The sequence below is a fragment of the Cupressus sempervirens genome, chromosome 10, assembly GCF_028749045.1.
Source record: "Cupressus sempervirens isolate cs-2001-9-10 chromosome 10, ASM2874904v1, whole genome shotgun sequence".
Lineage (NCBI taxonomy): Eukaryota > Viridiplantae > Streptophyta > Pinopsida > Cupressales > Cupressaceae > Cupressus > Cupressus sempervirens.
In genome coordinates this window covers 618,313,718-618,323,181 of record NC_143127.1, presented here as the reverse complement: position 1 = coordinate 618,323,181, position 9,464 = coordinate 618,313,718, and the positions used below count along the sequence as shown (strand labels likewise).

General features: G+C 33.7%; 1 pseudogene; it reads left to right on the top strand.

Annotated features, from left to right (window-relative positions):
* Positions 1–623: 623 nt before the first annotated feature.
* On the top strand, positions 624–6,778 carry LOC149535360 (cytochrome P450 750A1-like; annotated as a pseudogene).
* The last annotated feature ends 2,686 nt before the right edge of the window (positions 6,779–9,464 follow it).

The following is a 9,464-nucleotide window of genomic DNA, read 5'->3' as shown; positions in this document are numbered from 1 at the left end:
TACTCTTCTCCATCTGATTTGAGCTGGTTTATCAAAGTAGTTATTCTTGAGCTAAATTTTGTAATAGGTTCATTGTCCTTCATTTGAAGGTTCTCAAACTCCCTTATAATCATTTGTATCTCTAATCATACTTTTTTACTCCCTTTGAAGTTTTTCTCAAGAATATCCCATGCTTCTTTTGAATAATTAGTTTCTACTATCTTAGGGAAGATAGTCTCTGTCATGGTTGCCTCAATCAAAATTAAGGCTTTTGCACCCTTTCTTCTTGACTCTTTCAAATAAGTCTTTTGTGGGTTTATGAGGGTAACATACCATGTTGATTCAATAACATCATTAAACCCATTCACCACAATCTCCCATAAATTATTTTCTTCCATTATGGTTCTCATTTTCTTTGCCCATGTATCATAATTATATCCATTAAAGGATGGTGGTTGCTACCATGTCTTTCCTGCATCACCTACCATGCTAAATACCCAAAAAATAAATTCCCAAACCAACGAGGATGTGGGGCCTCAAAGCTCTGATACAATGTGAACAAAATAGCTTCACAACTCAAAATTTTGTTTGGTAAATAGATAATGCCAAGTTACTTGGAATCTTAAAGAACTGAGTGATAGGCAATGGGTGAGTGCCGAGTTGAGGCTTACTCAACAGCAGTGGATGTCAAGTTGCTCAATAGCAATGCATAGCTAACACAAAGACCAAGTGAGCTTGATCAATGAAAGGACCAAGTGATCTCAATAAGCATGGGAAGGAACTCAGTAGGTCCTGTTGTGAATTGATAGGAACAATAAAACATATACTGATCAGTACAAGGAGATCTCAATTAACAAGTGAACCAAGTGAATTAGCAATAGACTAATTGTCTGGTCTTTTCCACCATTAAAATATAGAGGTAATAATAGAGAAATTCACAAATACTAAACCCAATATGAAATCGATGGAAATGAAATCAACAACAACCTAAATATCTAGAGATTTATTAATGTGTCATCTTGCTTGCTTGCATTCTATTCAAAAATTTGATTCAACCATTATAGATTTGGGAGCATATGGCTTCAACTAGAAACAAAATACTTTAACCTACAACCTCTACTTGTAATATAAACTTGTAGCACTACAAGGTTGCATACAATAATGCCTAAAGAAATCACTGCTTCATAGGATGATCAAAACAAACTTACAGAGAACAAGGAGAACTGATCTTATGCTGGTACAACTCTAATCCTTTTTTGTTCCTTCTTCTCTCTAAACTCTCTACTCTTATATTCTTTTTTCCTTTGTTCTTCTTCTTAACTATTAACTATCAAATGAATGAGACTTCATTCCTTTTTACTTGTCTCAAAATTTCCCTCTCTTTTTGGTTTTCAAACTCACCTACTGAGTATGTGGGTATTTGTCTCAATGATAAACTAACTAATTTCAACACTCCTAGTATTCACAATAGTCATTGGAATTCTAGTGGTACTTTGGATTCTCTATAAACTTAGCGGGCAGAAAAAACCTACAAAAAAATTGCCACCTGGGCCTGCTCCATGGCCAATAATAGGAAACTTTCTTGAGCTAGGAAAGCTTCCCCACTATAATCTTGAACACGTTGCTAAGAAATATGGACCCATTATCTCATTAAAACTTGGCTCAATACCCATTGTTGTTGTTTCATCTCCTATAATGGCGAAGTTGAAGAATCAATACTTAGTTTTTGCCAATAGACCTTAAAGTAATGCAGCAAAGTACATGGCCTATAATTACAAGGATTTCAACACCTATGGGCCATACTGGAGGAAAATGAAGAAATTGTGCATGGTTGAATTGTTCTATGAGAGAGGATTTAAGTCATGCACTCCCATAATAGAGGAGGAGATCATTTTTTCTCTTCTTTCAATGTGGGAGGGGAGCCAATAGGGAAAAATGGATGTCATTCTTAGCAAGATAATGTCATCTATTAGAAAATCTCAAGTATGGAGAGTCCTTTCTAGTGGTAAATTTGATTATTACCATTTGAATGAGAATAAGGAGGAGATTAAGGAGTTGGCGTGGGAGATTTCACACTTGGTGGGTGTTTTCAACATTGGAGAGTTTATTCCTTGGTTGGAGTGGATGGATTTGCAAGGATTGAAGCGGTGCATGAAAAGGGAACATCGATCATTCAACCAATTTTCTTCCAACATAATACAAAAGCACAATGAGAGGAGAAGTAGCTCGATTTTTCATGCACTTATGGAGATGCAGGCCAATGAGTCCATCTTGATCACTACTAAAAATATCAAGGTAGTCCTTTTTGCAAGATTTTTTTTTCAAAGGTGCAATGGAGTAATGAGTAAAAGGTTTTGTAGGAAATTCAATGGTTAAAGGATGTTTGAGTTGAAGTTGTATCGAGACGAATAATCTCTCTAAAAAATCTAGTATTCTAATACTTAGACTGAGTGGCCATCACCTAAATGTAATGAGTGTTAAGTGTACTATTCATTATCATGAGAGATGAGCAACTTGAGCCACCACTTATGTTATGCATAAGTGGCAAGCTAAGTGTGCTTAATCATGTAGGAAACTAAGTGGTTAAGCATGTTTGTGTTGGAATATATAGTACTAGAATGGGAAACCTTCTAAGAAGACTCAATGTTTCACCTTTATGAACATCACCTAGATGCAATGACTGGTTTGTGTACCATTCATTGTCATAAGGGATGGGTTTGTGTCAATTAATATTCATGAAACAATCTGTCTATGTGTTTGACTTTGATACTATATAGTTAAATCCTAATCACAATATCTTAGTTTTGAACAAGAATAATCATGATGGAATATTGATACATAAGAAAGGTTTTTATGCATGATCTTTTACTCATTGGTGTGGAGACAACATCCACTACACTTGAATAAGCAATGAGTTTAATAATCAAGAGCCCTAGTGTGGCAATGAAATTACATAATGAAATCATAGGTGTGGTGGGAAAAGAGAGGGTACTGAAAAAGACTGATCTTGAAAGCATGGAATATATTCAATGTGTAGTAAAAGAGTTGATGAGATTATACATAGTTTTTCCTTTGCTTCTTCCTCACGAGTCAATAAAAGATTCCAATGTTGATGGCTAATTCATTCCTTAAAAAAGTAGGATTCTTTTGAATGCATGGGCTTTGGAAAGAGATCCTAATGTGTGGAAACATCATTTGGAGTTCATGCTGAAAAGATTCATGGACAAGAATGATTACTCTTATCATTTCTCAACTTGTGCATTTCTTTGAGTGGAGTGTTTAGGGAGACTTGGACATGACTGAAATCTTTGGTGCCATCACACCTAGAAAACATGATGTAATGCCCTGCTCGGTGCCCTGCTCGAAAATCCTTGGAACAAGGATTCAATACAAGCCAAGATAAAAAAAAATTAAACATGGATTTACATGACACTCAACATACGAGGATCGCAAAGATTTCCATAGAAGACTTAAACACAATCCTGACAACCAACAAATCTCTAAATGCCACTACCAAACTAACACACATAAACATAGAAATGAAGACCAAATGTGACAATAGAACAAAGAATCTCAAATCTTTCAAAGCATGGAAAATTAAGAAAACCCAAAGGGTACTTAAAACACCAAATTGTGTTCCCCAAAAACTCATGGAGATGACCCCTATTTTTTTTGTGAAGACAATAGCTAACATAATTTTGTGTGAGGAAGTACAACATGCCACATGATAATTCTCCTTTTGCATGAGGAAATGCACCAAATGGAACAAGGAAGTGCTTGGTCTAGCAGCCAAAACATCTATAATTAGTGTGGATTTTCACACGAGGATTCACTAAATGTCACATGAGAAAAACTAGCACACCACGAAAACTTTTGTATTCTCACGTGAGAAACCATAGTTTCTCATGAATACAAATCAACAACCCAAAAAACATTAAGGTAAAAAGATAAGAAATTAATTTCCTCCACACTAAGGAGCATCAGATCTATGAATTGAGGCATAGACACTTGAACACTTTACTATAAGGCAAAAACTATAACAACCATCTAAAACATAGTAGTATAGGAACATACTGAAAGCAACATTATAGTGTACACAAGCAAAAATAATATGAACAGAAATAACAAAACTTATGTGCAGTTCCTCCAAACCATAATAGCATCATGAGACCTTGAAGGTCCTAGCCATCCCCCACATGTAACATCCCAAATTATTGACTAGATCATTAGAGCTATCTTATGAGGACGTCACTACTAAAATGTACTACATCATAAGAATAAGGAAATATAACATGCTAAAAAGTAAAGCATTAGATATTCCAACTAATCAAATCACATCATCTAAATCATATGCTAAACATCATAAGAAGGGAATGCATCAACTAACCAACATTATCTAAACATGATATCCAAGCATTATAATGAAAGCATAAATCACAAGAAAGCATACTCCAAAATATGAAGTATCAAGTGAAAACATCAGGCAATGGTCACCCTAGAAAAATAGACTGTCTTTGTACACCAGTCCCCAATAGCGGTGAAGGTAGCTACACCTCCCAACCACATGGAACCCATAGGTCCACTCCCGCCATGCTGATGGAGATAATGATCCAACCACAAGAACACATAAATCAAATGTCTATGGCTAACACTTGCACCAAATAGTAATGATGCCTAAAACCAAGATCATACAACAATGCAAGTACAATAGGTCCTGGTCATACACTCTATGGGTAACTATGTAGGGACTCTAGTGGAGAGTTGGTGAATGTGCTAACAAACCATTCCCCTTGGTACTCCCTTGGGAGTCTGACATGTTGCGTCCTTGGCTAAGCCGCAAGGACTAAGAATCACTGACCATACACCTCGGCACCACCCTGGGGAGGCCGACTTTATATTTCTTATCTTATGTAATTTTTTATCAATTAATTAAGTTATCACTTATTAGAAACTCCTTAATGCCAACCTGGGCTAGGACACCACGGTTGTGAGAGAAGCCCCTCCAACCTTACCCTACATACCCATACTCATCACATGATGAGTTCTCATAGGCATGTATATTCCCAAACCAATCCCAAATGAACATAACTCTATTGAAATGAACATGGGAGATCGGGTCTGGCAAGTCATCTGACAAATGCCCATGCACATTTTTTCATGTGGCACACCACCATTACAAAGATCAAACACAAGGGTTGGATGAGAACACAAGTAGAAATAACATTCAACTGAAAAAAGCTCAAGAGGATGAATGTGGCATACATCCCAATGCAACATAATAGTGCAATAATGATCTAACTAACATCCTATAGATGATCCAAGTCCATGATCAATAACATTCCAAGAAAACCCAAGAAAACTAGGTGGCACAAAAATCAAGGTGCAAAACCCCAAAACTCAAAAACATCAAAAATAAAACCCATTTGGTTTTTAGGTACAAAAGCCACAAAAATTCAATAAAATTTAGGTTTGGACATTGTATGTGAAAACAACCAACATAAAAACACAAAATCCCAAATTTTCATCCCAAAAATAGGGAAAATGTTTATACCTAACCTACCGGGCAGAACTAGCAAATTGAAATAGAGGGGACACTAGTTCTCAGCCTCCTAAGAAATAGCTACTAAAAACATAACTAGAAACTAAGTTGAAACATGAAAATAGGAGAGAACTACCTAACAGCAAAAGGGGCAAAAATAGAAACAACACAATAAAATAGATAACCTGCAGAAGCTATCATAAATCATGGCACAAGGTCTCCTCGAGCTGGATCAAATGAAACTGACCTCGCAAAGTTTTCATACCCATAGCTTCCACAAAAAATAGAAATGTAATCCTTCAGAAGGGGATTTTGGAAAAATCTCTCAATTTCTCAATTTCTAAAAGTGAGAAGTGAGAAATTAATTTCCTCTTTCAATACTTATTTACTTTTCGAGTGAATAATTGATTAGGGTAAATAACTAGCCAACCTAGTTAAACCTCAAATTGACCCAAATGAAAATGGGTTATTCCTAGTAATAGGAATTGATCTATGGAAAAGCTACCAAAAATTAAATTCTATTAAATTTAAAGCCCAAAAACCCAAAATCACAGAAATTTCCTTAACAACCTTTGCAAAAATTTGGATCTCCAAATGCACAGACACACTCACAGGTCTAGTCACATAATGCAAATGATTCCAAATTTAATCCAATCACTGGAAGGTTTAATTTAAACATTAAAATAAGATACATCAACCATACAGGACAACATTGGCAAAATATGAATAGTTGAATCATATCTCTAGGTGCCACTGCTAGGGATGTAAATCCTATACATTACAACACATGATCAAGTGCAATTGCATATAATAACATAGCTGAGATGATAAATGCATTAAATACCTAATTTAACCATTTATTCAATTCTATTGAAATATTTCATTTACATCACTCACATTCTCATAAAGCATTATGAAATAAGAATGAGTAAATAACCATAGCATTAAATCCAACACAAATAGCATAATCAAAGATATGTCCAAATACTAAATAACCAAATATCATCATAAAACATATTTTCATCTAAAAATGGCATCAATATAAAAATATGATAAACCACACAGCATATTAGTATAACATCTATGATACTGAAATCAAAGTATAACATCTGACCCTTAGGTCATCTCAAATGCAAAAATGATAACATGAGTACAAGTATCTCTCAAATCAAAATAAACAAGGTATAGACTGTAAACACAAGAGGCACCACGCATGATTTTCTTTCCTTTCCTACCTTGAGGTTGCCTACTTGCCCCTAATTGAGCCTCTCTATCAAAGATGGTATAGTGTTTAGTAACATAGGTTCTTTTCATTTCCTTTCATGAATAAATAAAGGCATTTTATATATTTAGCCTCTCTCAATGTTTAGTCTCATGAATGTTAAAATTCATTCTTCTTCTTCCATATGTAGGAATTATCTATATTGAATAAGCTCATTTTTTTAGTAATTCAAGAATAAGGGCAACAATATACTTGCAAATGAAATTAGTTTTCAAGAAACCCATTATTTTTATTGTTGTTAATTAACATATGCATCTATTAGTATCATTCATATTAGATTGAAGGAAATTTGTGAGACTATTAGTTTTGATTTATCAACTATTGGTATTTACTTAATAGTTATCAAATTATTTCAGTCTTGTAGATGTGCATCACATAATTTTCTATTATTATTAACTCTAGAATCAAATCTATATATTATAATTCTCATTAGGGGTCATACTATTTCAATTCATTATGTTTGGAGTTGAATGATTAATCTTGTTTTGTCAATCATTGTGAAAATTTTGAATTGAATTTAATGAAAGTAGACATATTGTGCTTATGATGTAATAACTTAGTTTCAAACCTGATCATATGCTACTTGAATTCAAAAAATCTATTTCATTAGCATTGTATGAATTTTCCTTTTAACTTAATATCATTTATATACAAGATTTCAATTTTTTTGGTGAAATTAGCATAATATTTGTGACTATAATATTTAGATATGAGATCATTCTAACTTTTTGGTTGAGAGCATAATAAAGCATGAAAGATAATAGCACACAAAGAAATAATATAAAAATAAAAATAAATATTACCAATGAATTCCATTTTAGAGTTGATTTACTCTAATGATGGATGAAATATAGAAGCTCTTTTTACATATAAGTACCTATATTGATAACATGTAGTTAGAAAATATGAATGGATAAAGTTGGTGGAATGATGTCTTAGTTTTTATAACATTTAGAGAATTACTAGATGGTTGAGGTATAGAAAGATCAAAAGTGGGGGATGAATTCGAAGACTTCCCTAGGATTGAGGATAAAATTGAGGGTATTGATAGAAGATCTTATTATGTGAAGGGTTATGGTGGATGTATGAAAATTATAAGTTGTTGTAACTATAATGGATATGTGCTATAATTATGATCTAGATAGTGAGTAAATAATATTATTATTATGTCAACAGGCATAACCTACAATGAAAATATGAGGTGGAGAAAAATGGTGTGAACATCTTAATGTTAAACTTTTAAAAAATGGTTGACTAACAATTAATTAAACACACCATAATAAATTCTCAAGTATAGTGCATTAAAAATATTTCCAAATAGTGATTGAATGGTTTCCAATAATTTAGAGGAATGTTTTTTTTCTCCTCTTCTTTTTGCATGTTAAGGGGACTAGAATCAGCAATTGGTTGGAGGAACATGTGGCAAAGGAAAGGGATGGAGCTTGGGAAAATGTGAATGAAGTTAGTATTTTGGAATTCTTTATTTAGGTTGAAGAGGAAGTCTTGGAGGTGGAGGATCCACCATTGCTAGTTCACTTGTAGGTGGATTGAAACTTCCTACCTATCTTCATTTAAGATCTTGTGTTCTAGAACGTTATTTGGAAGTTTGGTTTAAGGTTGTTTGTTATGGTCTGGAATATATTTTGGAAGTGCTCTCAGTAATAAATACAATGATAGTATGTTTTGTCCCACTTCATGGGTTAAAGATTTTTTATTATGGTTTCAATAGACTACTTCATTTCAATTTCTAATTGAAGGCTTAAGTAAAAAATACATAACACAATAAATTTGGTTACCCATAAAACTCTCCAACTAGAAGGTAAAACTGGGGTGGGGATGACACCCACAAATCTTCACTACTACAATTGTAAAGTATGGCCAATTATGGCTACAATGTGTTTGATCATAAGCTATGATCTACCCTATGAAAGGTCTACCCTATCAAAGGCTTACAAAGATTGTTAGGTCTCACTCTATTAGAGGATTTAAACTTACAATAAAGTAAGCACCCAGTTAAGAGATTTATAATAGCCTATTAGGACTACTCAGTTAAGAGATTTGTTTTGTATCACCTATTAGAATGATTTAGCACCATGATTCTTCAGTTAGCACCTTGTTGCTTGATGTCAGTCTCCTCCTTATTGTTTAGATCTTGATCCTCCTGATCATATATGTCTCCTCTGTCCTTTCACTTCTTTACTCTATTCTTCTCAAACTGATTCTGTAATTTATAACTTTGTCATACCCATCTAAACCACCATGAATGCCCTCTAAACTCTTAGCATTCATCTCCTCACACACTCATAAACCTTTTAGGGTTTACCTTTCTTAAATAAATAATGGTGGTGATGGATTAGGTAAGAATCAATGACTGTGGTTAATCCTTATTACTACCTAATGCTTCCCTCAATCTGATTGGTTGTATGTATTTCATAGGGATTCATAATATTTTTGACAATTGGCTAATAGTGATATGTAATTGTTGTCATTTATGGCAACATGTGATGTACATGTTCATAGCAACCTCATAAATAAAGATACTTAATATTTGGTAATCAGAAAATTGTTTAAGTATAGAATTTTGTTTACAACAATGTATTGTTTTGTTTATAACTTGTTGTTGACATCATACTTGTTGTGGTTCCACAATGCATACCCCATTTC